The sequence below is a fragment of the Suricata suricatta genome, chromosome 11 (assembly GCF_006229205.1).
Source record: "Suricata suricatta isolate VVHF042 chromosome 11, meerkat_22Aug2017_6uvM2_HiC, whole genome shotgun sequence".
Lineage (NCBI taxonomy): Eukaryota > Metazoa > Chordata > Mammalia > Carnivora > Herpestidae > Suricata > Suricata suricatta.
Window position 1 is genome coordinate 73,723,679 of NC_043710.1, and position 13,792 is coordinate 73,737,470.

General features: G+C 46.4%; 1 long non-coding RNA gene across 1 annotated transcript; it reads right to left on the reverse strand.

Annotated features, from left to right (window-relative positions):
• Window positions 1–250: 250 nt before the first annotated feature.
• LOC115272276 lies at window positions 251–7,746 on the reverse strand. Its single transcript, XR_003900340.1, has 3 exons — window positions 7,614–7,746; window positions 5,528–5,587; window positions 251–446 (listed from the first exon to the last, which is right to left on the reverse strand). It is a non-coding gene; the product is annotated as an uncharacterized LOC115272276 (long non-coding RNA).
• Between the last annotated feature and the right edge of the window lie 6,046 nt (window positions 7,747–13,792).

Sequence of the window (13,792 nt, forward strand, 5' to 3'; positions counted from 1 at the left end):
TTTGAGTTCTGCTTTCTGTAGTCGGGGAGCCAGATGAATGAACGAAGCCTGGGCAGAACAGCAGAAGCCGTGGTGGGGGTGATGCCGGAGGTAGAAGCTGTATTGTTGGCGGCAGTAGTGGTAACTCTCTGCCAGGCCCTACCTCCGTTACAGATGTAGGCGCAAGCACTTGTCCTATTTGCTCCCCAACAACACTAGGAGACAGGTATTATTATCCCTATTTTACAGATGGAGAACCCAATTCGTCCACAGTCATAAGCTGAAAATTAAGTGGCAAAACAAGAATCACATCCGGGTCCATCTGCCTGCAAACTCCCAACCCTTCAGGTCTTGACTCTGCCACGCCCACCTGCGCGGGGCCCGCCAGATGTTTGCTACGGGAACAGGACTCCGATTTTATCTCCGGGAAGCTTCATGGTTGGTCAGGTCTCCCAGAGGATGTAGTCCTGCGTGACAAACAACCACAATGGACAAGGTGAAGGAAGGGCCTTCAAAAAAAAAAAAAAAAGCATCATTTAGAGGAGGAGACTTTGGTCTACATAATAAAAGGTGCTCTTTTTAGAGAGTGAAAAGGCTAAGGAATGCAGATGTGGCTTGGCCCCTTAGCACAGCCTTCTTTCTGTGCATGACCAGGGAGTTCTAGGGGGAGGGACAGGTGGCGAGGAGCGTGAAGTTGGCCAAAGGCCAAGTATGCTCACATGAAAATCAACTAGACCATCAATCAACACAGATCCTGCAGTCCTGGAAAAGTCTGGAATTCAGAGTCATGGAAGAGTCCGTGGGGCATCAGCCAAAGGAAATCATGATTTGAAAGGACGCCAGATGGAAAGGCTGTTTCTAAAAGGTGGATTCCACAGATGGATTTGCTGAAGCACTTTCGTATTTGCAAGTGGAAATTCTGTTACTATGGCCACCTAAGAAGTCGCTCCACCCTAGTGACATAAAACCACTATTTATTACGGCCTGCAGAGTCTGTGGGTCAGGAATTTGGACAAGACGTGGCAGAGACAGCTTGTCTGTGTTTCCTGAGGGCCTCCTCAGCTGGATGACTCAAAGGCTCGGGCTTAAAAGCATTTGAAGGTTCTCTCTTGTCCGTGGCGGGTGGTGGATGCTGGCTGAGGCCCTCAGTTCCTCTTCTCACGAGTATGTCCACACAACCCTTGCTGCACTCGTGTGGGCTTCCTGGCAGCAAGGGGCTGGGCTCCAAGGGAGAGCCTTCTAAGAAAGAGCGCCAAGTAGAAGCCATATTGCTTTGTCTGATTTGGTCTTGGCAACCACATGGCATCGTGTCTGTTTGTCAAGCAGAAAGGCCAGCCCAGGTTCCAGGTTTTCTTGGTACAAATAGTAAGATTCTGGAAAATATGTGATGCTGGAGATATTGCTTTGGTGACTTTTGGAGAATACAGTCTCTCACAATGAACAAAAAAAGTAGACTCCAGAAGTAATCTATACACATACTTGAGTCCTTCCCCCGACTCAGCCTAGCTGTGGGGTCATGAGCTGGTATCCTATAGACAATATTTATATTCTGGCTCCGTCTTACATGTTTTGTTTAAGCTGCATGAGAATCAAGATTGCAGGTTATTCTTAAAAATCAGAAATTCTAACAATACTAGCTGATGTTGCTGCCTGTCAACATTTACCAGAGCAGAGTATCAGCTGCTCTGTTGAAACAAAGTATGTGCTCTTGACTTCGCCTGGTCACTATAGACCCTATCACTGAGGTGTTCTCCAAGCATTTCAGCCTATTTCATTATGTAACTGGTCCCCACAGATACTGAGTTTCTGACCCTTGGCAGAGAGGATTTGGCTGCCCCTGTCTAACCATCTTCCGGTGACTAGCAGAAGAGATCACATCTAAGAAGGTATAAACATAGGCGAAATCATTCCATTTAGTACACATTTGAATTGGTTACCATGTCTGCTTGTGTTTGTCCTAAGTTTGCCTCCCTGAGAGCTTGTAATAAAACCATTAATTTGCTCTTAGCTCAAATTATCTTCAGTTTGAACAAAGATCTAAGGAGAGTTTTGGGTCTGGGATAAATAACAGGGGTATTAAGACCACTGTGTAGCTAGAGGCGAAGGAAACTCATTAGATGAGTCTGGAGTAAGGCTTTATTCACCTGGGATCAAGGCTTAGGGGACCTGTGCACCCCTGAAATTATAACTCATAACTGTATAGGTATGTGTTGTGCATGTGGAGAACATGCATATTTTTATACAGGTTTCTCCAAGAGTCCCTGACTCTGAAAGGTTAAGAATCTCTGTAAGGTCTTCCAAAACTTTCAGAGACAGAAGATCAGGGTGGTGACAAAGGATTTCAAGGACAGTTTTTGCCTGGGAAAGCTGAGTGGGGCCCAGGAAGAGAGCAGAGGCCAAAGTTGGCAGGGGGCTGGCACAGGGTCAGTGTGGACCCAGAAGCCAGAGCAAACTTCCCTGACGCTGCTCTTGTCAAGATCACCAATAGCTTCCGTGTTGCTGAATCACTTGGCCGACTTCTCGGTCCCCACCTCACATGCCTGTAAGCCACTGGGTCCAACCGAACATTCCTCTCTTCCTTCCTTTGGCCTCCAGAACTCCTATTTTCCCTAGATTTTCTCTGCGTTGTTGGCTACTCCTTCTTAATCTTCTTTGCTGGGTCCTCATCTTTACCCTGACTTCTAAACTTTGGAAGGTCCTAGGATTCCTCTTCTCTATAAACACTTACTTCCTGGGTGATATTGTCCAGTCCCATGGACTTAAATAACATCTATATCCTAAAGGTTTCCAAATTTATCTCTCTTTATAATATCTCTGAGCTTAACTTTTTTTCAGAACTCCATACTTAGATATTTTACTGCCTATTCTATGTTTCCACTTGGATGATTTAGTTTTTTTAAATTTTTTTAATGTTTATTTATTTTGGAGAGAGAGACAGAGTGTGAGCAGGGGAGAGGCAGGGAGAGAGGGAGACCACAATTTGAAACAGGCTCCAGGCTCTGAGCTGTCAGCACAGAGCCTAATGCAGGGCTCAAACCCATAGACCGTGAGATCATGACCTGAGCCAAAGTCAGACGCTCAACCAACTGAACCACCCAGGCGCCCCTCCACTCAGATGATTTAAAAGGGGTCTTCCACTTTCCCAAACTGAACTCTTGTTTCTTTCCCCTGACCTCTCCCTCTTCCAACAAATTCCTCCCTCAGGCTTCCCCATCTCAGTGAAAGGGGAGAGCCCTTCCTTGCCTCACGTGGCCCCAAAAGCTTCCTTGAATCTTTCCTACTTTGGAATCAGGACAGCCACGATCAAACCAGGAAGCCTAAATGGGATCACCTGGCTAGTCCAGTGTCTCCCACAGGTAATAAAGGTAGACAGAACACCCCTCCCCCACCAGCCTCAGTTTCCCGCTGTTCCAAACCCAACTGAAATGTGGCCAAGGACCAGCACGTCTTACTGGAAACCTGGATCATGGCAGTCTCCCAGAGGAGGCTCTGAGGAATAGAAACACAAGGGATGTGAGCCTTCAGACTGCATTTTTTTTTTTTTAGGAGAAACCTAGTGGGCGGCCATGCATGAAGTAAAGGTCATGAAGGTAGAATATGAACAAATCAAGAGAGCAACACAATTTGAAGCAAATTCAGGCTGAACAAGAGACAGGAAGTCATTCTCCTGAGGGATGGAGTCAGGCCTTTAACAGGGCACTGGCACCTCCTGCAATTATTCTGTTAAGGGACAGCAACAAAAGAAAGAGAAAGGCCTTGACGTGCTTCTCCATGAGTCCCAACAAAACAGATGAGCATTGTTTATAAAATGCTTACAAGGACCAGATGACAGGCTGGAAGCAATTATTGTTTCTGCTTCGCTGTGTAGTTCTGCCATGGATATTTATAATCCAGTCAGAGAGGTAGCTCGTTCCTGAAAGCAGCCAGTCCCCGAAGACACACGGAGTAGCCCCCCCAGGCCGCGCTGTGGCAGATGATGAGCATGAGGCCCAGGATCCTTCCTTTTCCAGAGACCTGTTTCCACACATCTCCAGGCCTGGAGCTCAGCCTTTAAGAACCAGGTAAAAATCTATCTTTCCTGAACATCCCCTCACGCCAAGCTGGATGCAAGGTCTCCTTCTCTACTCTTTTCACACTTCATTCAACCCTCTACTAAAATTCTTATGAAGGGGCTCCTGGGTGGCACAGGTGGTTAAGCGTCTGACTTTGGCTCAGGTCGTGATCTCCCAGTTCATGGGTTCGAGCCCCATTTTGGGCTCTGCTGACAGCTCAGAGTCTGGAGCCTGCTACAGATTCTGTCCCCCTCTCTCTCTCACTCCTACCCTGCTCATGCTTTGTCTCTCTCTCTCTCTCTCTCTCTCTCTCTAAAATAAAAACACTTGTTAAAAAAATTAAAATTCTCATGATTTTCTATCCTTTATGATGTGTCCTTTATGTGCCTGTGCCTTTTCTCCTCTTAGAGTCTGGTCTTGTGGAGGGCAAGACCTGTGGCTGATTCATCCTTGATTCTCTGGCATTCACCACAGTGCCCGTGACATTCACAGATGCTCCATGAATGTTGAGCAAAGGAAAAAATTGAGGCAGAGACTATCTTCCACAGTGCTCATGGTAAAAATAGCTCCCGTTTTGGATGATTGCGATGCGTTAGGCTTTGAGCTCACACCTTCATGTCTGATTCCAAAGCCAGACAGTATAGGAAACGGTATGAAACATTCCTTGAAACTTTCTGCCAGTCTGTTTGAAATGTCTGCTAGCAGTTTTCATATAGGATAAATTGAAAGGCAAATTTCGAAGACAAAAGTGGTAATGGGAGACACATCATGTTAATATGTAAATTTTGACTGAGAACTTATTAATTTTTAATCAATTATTTCAATCAATCCATTTTTAATCAATTGTTGTCTTAGTTCATTTGGGCTGCTAAAACAAAATGCCAGAGGATGGGTCTCTTATAAACAGTGGAAGTTATTTCTCAGCAGTTCCACAGACTGAAAGTGCAAGATCAGGGTGCCAGGTGCGGCCCTTTTCAGGGCTGCAGAGTTCTCGTGTCCTTACATGGCAGAAGGGAGCAGGGGAGCTCCCTGGGGTCTCTTTTATAAGGTCTCTCATGATCTTCATGAGGCTCTACCTTCATGACCTAATCACTTCCCTGAAGCCCTAACTCCTACTACCATCACCTCAAGGGTTAGAGTTCAACAAATGAATTCCAGAGGGGACACCCTTTCAGACAGAAGCAATTGCTATTTAACATTGCCTAAGAACTTATTTCCAAAGCTGTGTTCTAAGTGCTTTGCATTTAACATTTTTCTTCCTTCCTTCCTTCCTTCCTTCCTTCCTTCTTTCCTTCCTTGCTGGAGTCCAGTTCCAGCAGGTCCAGGGCTCCCTGAAGGATGGGTGGTGTCGGTACAATAGAAATGAGAGAGCCTCAAGTTTAAGTTCTGATCCTATCCACCACTCTACCCTTGCCTATCTCTGCAGGGGGTCTGTAGCACCCTATGGTGGAGTCCTAACCATCCCGAAAATCGAAGGAGAAAGGGAAAGGGCTTACCTTCAGGTCCCTGTTTGGGCACCACTTGTGGGAGTCCAGTTCTAGCAGGTCCAGGGATCCCTGAAGGATGAACGGTGTTGGTGAAAGGGGGAGAGAATGAGACAGCCATGAGTTTCTTTCTGATCACCAGGCAGGCATCTCTGCACTGACCTGAAAGTCAGCTTTATTTATAGAAAAAAATGTATAGGGCCAGCACAGAAGTGGCATTTACCTTAGACAATGATTTCTGATGACAAATTCTTTGATATGTAAAAATATCCCAGAACATAGATTGGTAGAAGACTCATGCATAATCTTTATCAATAGTGATTGATGTAGGTGACTTAGATGCTTATCATATGGGGAAGGAAGGTATCTTTAGCATTCAAATACAAGGCAATGTTTTTAGCATAGAAAAGCAAAAGTTAGTTCTTTGTGAGCAGGAATCAATAGCCTGTTTTCTTGAAGGGAAGTAAAACAGGTTTCTCAGGAAATGTAATATCTGCTCCCATAATCACAAAAGAAGAAATTCCTATAATAAGTTCCTTCACAAGGTGTAATCTGCATAGTTTTTAATAAGGGGACAAGTAACTTCTGAAACCAATTGGCAAGGTGCCTTGGGTGTTGGTGCTCAAGCAAAAATAATTGAGTGGGGATGGATATTGGTCACCATCTGACCGCAAGAGGCCTTGCAAACCTGCCTTATCTCGCAAAGAGTTTTCTCAACTTAGTGAGTTCAGAAATGGCTTCCAACACTTCCTTCCTCCCTCCCTCCTTCTCTCTTTCTTCTTCCTTCCTTCCTTCCTTTCTTTTCCTTCCTTCCTTCCTTCCTTCCTTCCTTGCTTGCTTGCTTGCTTTCTTTCTTTCTTTCTTTCTTTCTTTCTTTCTTTCTTTCTTTCTTTCTTTCTTTTTCTTTCCTTTCCTTTCAATAGGCTTGGGGCCTGAACTCACAACTCTGAGATCAACACCAGAACTGAAATCAAGAGTTGGACACTTAACTGAGTGAGCCACCCCTGCGCCCCTAGCTGCCACACATTTAGATCTCTCCATGCATTCATGCTGAGACTGTGCCCTCCCCAGGCTGTGCCCATTCTGTGACTAAGGCAGAGAAGCACAAGAGGCTGGCCATCCCTATCCAGCGCAGGCCCATCTGGTGGGAAATATTTGTCCTGGCGCTCCCCGTTGGCCTGGCTGGGACTTTCTCAGAGCTCACTGAGGTCAGAGGCTCCTCTTACCCAGTGCTCCTTAATTCCTGCTCTCCTTCCAAGGTGTCAGACCTGCATCACGAAGTGTAGCCCTCCCTACGCGCTCCTGCTCCCTTGCCCCTTTAGTCTTCACAGGTGTTCCCCCCAGCACATCTCTTGCATGTCTAATACTGTCTTGACATTTGCTTGCTGGAGAATCCAAATTGACCCATTGAAAGACATAAAAGAAGTGAGAAGAAACTTACCCTTGGTCTGCCTGGGCTGCTATAATAAAATGTCATAGACTGGCTTACACGACAAATATTTGCTTCTCACACTTCCGGCAGCTGGGAAGACCAAGTGCAAGGTGCCAGCAGATTTGGTGTTCGGGGAACCCTGCTCCTGGTTTGCAACAGCTACCTTGACCTAGAGATCACGTCTCATGTCTCTTACAAAGGCATTTATCCCATTCTTGAGGGTCCCACTGACGTGATCGAATCACCTCGCCAAGGCCCCACTTTCCAATACCCTCGCCCTGGGCCTTAGAGCATCAGCATACGACTTTGGGAAGCATATGAACATCCAGCCACATCACCCTCCTCTTATTTTGACTATAATCTACTTAGAAGGATTACATGTACAGACAAGAAATGGTTAAGAAACCATTCAAGGCATCCTATAAATTCAGAAATGTATTTATAAATCTCTTTTTTGTACAAAGGTTAAATAGTGCGTACAAAAATACATGTCACCCAAAAGGAAAAAATAAAGGATGGAGGGGATCCAAAAAAGGGAACACCAGTCTGGAGAGTGACTAGCAAAGGAAATGTGGAGTTGGGGAGAGAAAAGGCGCATGCAAAGATCTGCCTCAGAACTCCCCGGGGACTGAGCACACAGGAGCTCCTGGTCTTCGCGGGACTCACCAGGTCTGAGGTGAAGCCAGCCTGTTTCCTCCAGAAGATGCGCTGCTTTTCTAGTTGCCAAGACCTGTGCCATGAGGAGTGTGTCCGAGGCTCCTGTCAGGAAGGCTCACTGTGACGAGTTCCAGTGACAATGCTAAACAGTTCCCTGTAAAAGCTGCAGTTGTACCTAGGGCTGCTCCCCATGGCGCTCTGCCTGGGGACCGGCCCATTCGGAGCAGCTGTTCGATGACAGTCTCCAGGGGTCAGACTCATTGGTCCAAGAGCACAGCTATTGCACCATCTGGCTGATGCAATGATAAAACTCGTAATGCGTCCATGTCACTCATCCATCCCTAATGCGGTTCTCATATGTCAGGCTCTTATTGTGACTGCAATCAAGAGTGTGTGGTTGTACCCCCGGGGGAGGACCTAGAGAGGGCATGGTTCAATTTCTCCTTTGAAAATTAAGAAGCTGAATTAGGACAAGAGCTGCAAGTGGAACAAGGGGAGATAATCTCCAATTAGAACTAAATTATGATGGTGGGGGATGTGAAAAAAAGAAAAAGGGAAGGCAGAACACTCTAACCACCCCTGTTGCCCACAGGCACTGACTCCCACAACCTTGGTCTCACGATAACCCCTCTGCTGTCACGGTGGCCAGCCGTCACCCAGACATGACAGAACAGAGACAACATCTAGCCAGGGTTCTTTCCACTGCGTTCCTCTGAATGATAATCTCAGGCAGTGACCACTCTGGGTTATGCTGCACTCACATTTCAAGACTAGCTTAAGTCTCCACTAAAAATTTGGCTTACCTTGAAAAAAGCATATTGAGTCTAGTAGAGAACTTGGGTAAGGAAAGCAATGGCCTCTGGGGCAACAGAGTTATTTCTGTGTCTCTGAAGTGTCTGACTCATAATCATATGAATTCTACTTGCCTTTGAGGCTCCCACTTCTCTGAACTGAGAGAATTCGAATGGAGGATATATTTCATGGAACATTATCTCCACACGAACTGTTACTGTCATTAATCTCTTTTCATGTTTTAGCAACAGAAAACCGACAGCTCCTTCTTTTCAATACAGACTGAAAGAGATGAAAGAGGGAGTTTAGATGATTGCCTGGCTTTGCAGGACACATGCTTTTCCTTCTTTTCCAGAGCCAGAAGCCTCAGGAGAGGAAACAGGCTTTGTAGAAGTGGGGCGGGGTGGGTCAGCAACCTCAGTGTCTTTTCTGAGTCCCATTTAGGCTACCAGGGGCAGCGGGCTAAGCCCACACCTGCCCTTCTCAGAGCGCAGGCTTGGCCGGAAGTGCTTCATAAGGAAGACATTACGGCACCGGATGCTAATTACGTCAGCCACTGACACTTGTGAAGCATTTGCATCTTACTGGATTCACATACCGTCCTGATAGGAAGCTGTCACACACCCCGTGTCACAGCTGAAGAGACGGAGCCCAGTCCCCGTGACCTGTTCTCTTGCTGAAGATCGTCCTGTTAGCATGTGCGGGGGGCTAGCACTTGAACCCAAATATGCAAAATCGTGCCCCTCACTACCGGAGATATTTTAGGGTTATCGTGCACAAATGAGCAAGAGAGAGATTTGGGGAGCTCAGACTATGATCAAGGGCTGGCGCAAAGTCAGTCATTACGTAAGTCATAGTTGCAAAGCTCTTTTCCCATGGACCCACAGTGTGGAGAGGCTGTGGTAGAGACAGAAACTGCTGTAAGTTGCATTTGGTTTTGCTCACTTGATTTCTTCTGTTCTTGCTTGTTTTTGTAGGGGAGAGGATATCATGTAGTAACTTGCCTTATTCAAACAATTAAAAATCAGATATTAAGCACCCATTATTTTTTCTAGAGATGGGAGGAAGTGAGATAAATAGCATGACACTTCTGGAGAGGCCGGAAGCCCCTATCTCTTGTGGAAGAGTCATTCCCGTGAGACATGAGATGTCTTGTACACCTAGAAGGAAGACACTATGGAAAGAGTTAGAAGGAAGTGCCGAATGCACGAGGGGGGATCCGGGAAGCCTCCTGGCAGACAGAAGCTGGCCCACGAGGGACCAGCAGAACCTGGAAGGGTGGTGTGGGAGGAGAAGAAGCAGGGAGAGTGCTGGAACATTTGAGAAACTACAGGCAGACCAGCGTAGGGGCTAAGGTTGGTGGTGTTTATCGTTATCTTGAACAACCAAGTGTGCACCATGACTCATGGAGTGGGAAATTGCAAATGAGGTTTAATGGCCTCAAGTGGCAACCACTGACCCCCTTAGGTGACTGTTTCTTTTTTTTTTTTAATGTTTATTTATATATTTCGAGAGAGAGAGAGAGAGAGTGCGTGCATGCTCAGGCAAGTGTGAGTGCGTGAGTTGGGGAGGGGCAGAGAGAGAGGAGAAAGAAAGAATTCCAGGCAGGCTCCTTGCTGTCAGCACAGAGCCCGATGCAGGACTCAAACTCATGAAGCATAAGATCATGACCTGTGCCAAAATCAGGATGCTTAACGACTGAGCCACCCAGACACCCCAGGTGACTGTTTCTAATAGAGCAGAGTTCTCAGCATCAGAGGCTTCAGGGCTGGAAGCCAGGAGAGGGTGTCTCTCCCCACCTCGCCACCAGCATGTGGCATCAGCTCACCTCCCGGAACTCAGGCTCTACCTCCCCTCCCCCAACCCCCTGCTGCCCTTGACAGCTCTGCCAGCGGAAGACACCTCCTCCTAGCCAGCTGGAGCCTGTCTAGGTCCGGATGCATCGAGGCTCATTCTCCATCCACACAAGAACCTTCTACACAGATGAAGACAGACCTGCCACCCTGCCTTTCCAAATACCAAATCTTCTCTTATCTGGACTAAGTATGGGGTTCTGTCAACAGTTCCCACTCACCGTTGTTTTTCCTTGTTCGGTTCTGAACATGTGCATTTATTTCCCCTGAAGCACAGCTTTGCACTCTGACACCCTAACGACCTCCCCCATCCCCACCCTCCCTGAGCATTCTCTCTGGGCACTGGGAACACGACAGTGAAGGAGACAGCTTGTTGGTATGACAGGTGGGAGAACAGGGGTGGCGGCAGGTGAGAAGTAAGGTTTATTGATTATTTACTATGTACCAGGTATCATGCAAAGAGCTTTATACATGTTGTGTCTTGTTACAAAATGGGATCATTATCCTCATTTTGCACATTGGCAAGCTGAGGCTCAGGGAGATGCAGGGACTCAAGCCAAGTCAAGTAAGTAGTGGAGCTGTGATTTGAACCCCTCTCTTTCTGACCCCAGACTGGTAGACTCCTATGTCAGAAGATCAGCACTGTTTCCTGAGCATCTTTGAACCTCCACACTTAGAACAGCATCTTGCTTCAGGGCCCCTGGGTGGCTCAGTCAGTTAAGCGTCCACCTTTGACTCAGGTTATGATCCCAGGGTTTATGGGTTCGAGCCTGTGTCAGGCTCTGTGTTGACAGCTCAGAACCTGGAGCCTGCTTCGGACTCTCTGCCCCTCCCCTGCTTGTGCTCCGTTTCTCTCTCTCTCTCTCTCTCTCTCTCTCTCTCTCTCTCTCTCAAAAATAAATAAACATTAAAAAATTAAAAAAAATAAAAAAGAACAGTGCCTTGCACAGAGTAGGTGCTCAGTGTTAAGCATATGTGTAGACCCACCTGCTAAAGGCATTGATTCACTATTATAAGCAAAACACATTCTAGCTTTACTTCTTCCAATTTCTTTTTTGGCTTCAAAAACCACAAACTTTTCCACATGAGCGATCTTTCATTTTTCCTGGTAGGCTGCTGGACCGCGGTGCTCAGGCTTTTGGCAGCCTATTAAATAATTATGTTCTGTCTTCACATGTTTTATGAGCTTTTTCCAATGACCCCGCTCAAGAGATAACGGGAGGATGGATGTAGCAGCGTTCGTCCAGGCCTGATGGATGGGCCTGGCTTAGGCAATTTTCAAGTGGAAGAGAAGAAACCCAAGAGAAACATTTTTTTTCTCTGACTTGGATGATCTCAGCTAAATTGTGTCCTCTGCCTCAGCCTGGCCAGGGTCCTAAGGTGACTAAGCAGTTCTGGTGAGCTCTGGACTAGAGCCCCCTTTGTGGCTGGTGACAGGAAAGTCAGAATGAGCCCACCTCATCCCCCACCTTATCTCATTTCTCATTAAATCTTGGTCAATAAAAAGTGGTAAAATATATCAGCTCTGAGTGTCCCTTTCCTCTGGAGGCTCCCATGCTTGATTTCTCTGTCTAAAGAACATTTTCTTTTTTTTTCTTTTTTAAAGTTTATTTATTTTGAGAGAGAGAGAGAGAGAGAGAGAGAGAGAGAAGGAGACAGAGGATTTGAAGCAGGCTCTGTGCTGACAGCAGGGCTTGAACTCACGAACTGTGTGATCGTGACCTGAGCTGAAGTCAGACACTGAACCAGCTGAGCCACCCAGGCTCCCCTAAAGAACATTTCTACCTTTAAGCGCAAGCTCATTCCCTTTGGTAACTCTATCAACATTCCTTTTTCATTGAGACAGCTCTTCCTCCAGAAAAGAGAGAAGGAAGGAGAGGAGTGAAAGGGAAGGAAGGAAAGGGAACTAGTCTGTTCGATACCCAGGCTCTCCACATGCATTTGCTTAAACGACACAGAGAGGAGTAGTTCTGGGGCAGACACAAATGAAGAAGTGGCAGTTGTCCAAAGTCGTGATATGGGCAAAAGGCAGGGAAGGAAGAGAAGGGGCTCTAGTCTGGAGATGTTTTTTGGATGTGAGGTGGTGGCAGCCATGGGTGGAGACACTAAGCAGATTGGGGAACATCCAGGAGCTTGGGCCAGAGACACGGGCCGGAGATAGAGTTACTGAGATCGGCAACATGAAGCAACCAGTGCTTCCTGAAAGAGCTTACCCCAACTGAAACTGGCTCCTTCTTGTCTCTACCCAGTCTCTACACTACCCACAATCCACAAGTTCCCTAGAAAGCAAAACCCAAGGGACTGTGCCTTTGTGTCTATGTGGATCTCCCCAGAATGTAAAGGTTAGAGGGGGCAGCAGCTAAGGGTAACAGGCAGGGAGGGTGTAAGTAGAGGAGTCAATGCACTGGAGGCCAGGATGAGAGGTCAACACCACAGGAGAGTCTCCTAGGAAGTGTCCTCACAGGGCGTTCTTGAAAAAAAAGCCAGCCAGGGAACAGTGAGGCAGCTGCAGTTGGGGTGTGATGCCCGGCATCCCCCTGCTACCCTGCCCATCCGGGACTCAACACCTGTGGGGAGCTGCCCCAACCTGTTCAGCATCGCCCAAGTCCTCGGAGTTTATTATAGTGTTGTTTGCAGTGGGGGTGGGGGGATGGGGACAGAAAACAAATGGAAGGGAGAAATATTATGAACAGCCAGCCAAACGGGTAATTACTTGTATCGACTATTGTAAACTTTCACCAGAAGGCCCTGATTTATACTGTTTGCCAATTTCTGTGGTATAAATTCTCCCACGATGGACTATTTCAAGCTACTTATCACTTATAACTAGCCTGCAAAATTTTTGAATATTGAAATACTAGCTCTTAGGTGAGTACTAAATACGAGCTGTTTCCAGAACACTGCTAAATCTTGCACATCACCACCAAGAAGAACGATTTGGAATTATGCTAGCTATCTTGGAAATCTTTCTATGCAATTCTGTTGAGTAAGAGTAACAAAGGCAGGGAATTATGTCATATGATCCCATATATGTAAAACAAATAAGTGTGTGCATGCAAACGTGTGCGTGATCAGAGGAGCAAAGGAGAGAAACATGGATGATCCGCATTAGGCTGTTGATATGGGTTCTCTCGTGGGTGCTAACATGGAAGGAGCAGGAAAAGAGAGAAAAGGGAAAGCAAGAAACAAAGTAGAAGAAGACTGGGGTTTTTTACCTTATTTTTAAAAAGCACACAGGGGGCACCTGGGTGGCTCAGTCAGTTAACTGTCCTGCTCTTAGTTTCGCCTCAGGTCATGATCTCATGGTTCATGAGTTCGAGCTCTATGTTGGGCTCTGTGCTGGCAGTGTAGATTCTTTCTCTCTCTCCCTTCCTTTCTCTATGCCCCTCCTCTACTTGCACTGTCTCCGTCTCTCTCAACATAAACTTTAAAAAGTTAAAAATTTTAAAAATGAAAAGTAAAAAAGCACACATTATATACAAAATATAATGAAATTCATTTTACATGAAATTACATATATGTATCAGACATTTTTAAGAACAA